Here is a 2146-nt window from a genome sequence, read left to right as displayed (position 1 = left end):
GCGATTGGGATACCAAGGGGGGTATCGGATGGATACCGAGCTATGAAACAATTAGGGGAAGGGTTTACTACCACGTTCTTTTGGTGGGTGACAATAAACAAAATTGTGGATTGGATTAATTATATCTATTACGCCCAACAACGATTTATTGGCTGGACTAGGGATGCAACAGAAGGGATCTTTTGAAGAACTACAGTGGGGAAAAAAAGTATTTAGTCAGCCACCAATTGTGCAAGTTCTCCCACTTAAAAAGATGAGAGAGGCCTGTAATTTTCATCATAGGTACACGTCAACTATGACAGACAAAATGATAATTCTTTTTCCAGAAAATCACATTGTAGGATTTTTAATGAATTTATTTGCAAATTATGGTGGAAAATAAGTATTTGGTCAATAACAAAAGTTTCTCAATACTTTGTTATATACCCTTTGTTGGCAATGACACAGGTCAAACGTTTTCTGTAAGTCTTCACAAGGTTTTCACACACTGTTGCTGGTATTTTGGCCCATTCCTCCATGCAGATCTCCTCTAGAGCAGTGATGTTTTGGGGCTGTCGCTGGGCAACACAGACTTTCAACTCCCTCCAAAGATTTTCTATGGGGTTGAGATCTGGAGACTGGCTAGGCCACTCCAGGACCTTGAAATGCTTCTTACGAAGCCACTCCTTCGTTGCCCGGGCGGTGTGTTTGGGATCATTGTCATGCTGAAAGACCCAACCACGTTTCATCTTCAATGCCCTTGCTGATGGAAGGAGGTTTTCACTCAAATTCTCACGATACATGGCCCCATTCATTCTTTCCTTTACACGGATCAGTCGTCCTGGTCCCTTTGCAGAAAAACAGCCCCAAAGCATGATGTTTCCACCCCCATGCTTCACAGTAGGTATGGTGTTCTTTGGATGCAACTCAGCATTCTTTGTCCTCCAAACACGACGAGTTGAGTTTTTACCAAAAAGTTATATTTTGGTTTCATCTGACCATATGACATTCTCCCAATCCTCTTCTGGATCATCCAAATGCACTCTAGCAAACTTCAGACGGGCCTGGACATGTACTGGCTTAAGCAGGGGGACACGTCTGGCACTGCAGGATTTGAGTCCCTGGCGGCGTAGTGTGTTACTGATGGTAGGTTTTGTTACTTTGGTCCCAGCCCTCTGGATGTCATTCACTAGGTCCCCCCGTGTGGTTCTGGGATTTTTGCTCACCGTTCTTGTGATCATTTTGACCCCACGGGGTGAGATCTTGCGTGGAGCCCCAGATCGAGGGAGATTATCAGTGGTCTTGTATGTCTTCCATTTCCTAATAATTGCTCCCACAGTTGATTTCTTCAAACCAAGCTGCTTACCTATTGCAGATTCAGTCTTCCCAGCCTGGTGCAGGTCTACAATTTTGTTTCTGGTGTCTTTTGACAGCTCTTTGGTCTTGGCCATAGTGGAGTTTGGAGTGTGACTGTTTGAGGTTGTGGACAGATGTATTTTATACTGATAACAAGTTCAAACAGGTGCCATTAATACAGGTAACGAGTGGAGGACAGAGGAGCCTCTTAAAGAAGAAGTTACAGGTCTGTGAGAGCCAGAAATCTTGCTTGTTTGTAGGTGACCAAATACTTATTTTCCACCATAATTTGCAAATAAATTCCTTAAAAATCCTACAATGTGATTTTCTGGAACATTTTTTCTCAATTTGTCTGTCATAGTTGACGTGTACCTATGATCATATTTTTAAGTGGGAGAACTTGCACAATTGGTGGCTGACTAAATACTGTATATACAGGGGGGTACCGGTGCAGAGTCAATGTGCGGGGGCACCGGCTAGTTGAGGTAGTTGAAGTAATATGTACATGTGGGTAGAGTTAAAGTGACTATGCATAAAGTCAGTTCCATTGACCTCTTTTCCACATCTATACCACTTCGCTCTGAAGCCTGCAGTGTAGCCGACTCGTCAAACTGGCTATCGGAGGGTCTAATTAGCCCCTACACCCTCCATCATTTTCACTCCCTCAGCTTTGGGACACTTGTGCATATGGTTGAGGCATGCATGAATATGCAAATGAGGGGGTGAGCGGAAGGGGGTGATTTTGCAGTCAGCCGAAGAGAAGAAAGACAGGAAGGAGCTCAGGAAGGAAGCTCCCCCCTTATAACCGGCT

Source organism: Coregonus lavaretus (assembly GCF_964263955.1).
Source record: "Coregonus lavaretus genome assembly, chromosome: 28".
NCBI lineage: Eukaryota > Metazoa > Chordata > Actinopteri > Salmoniformes > Salmonidae > Coregonus > Coregonus lavaretus.
This window is presented reverse-complemented; position numbering follows the sequence as displayed.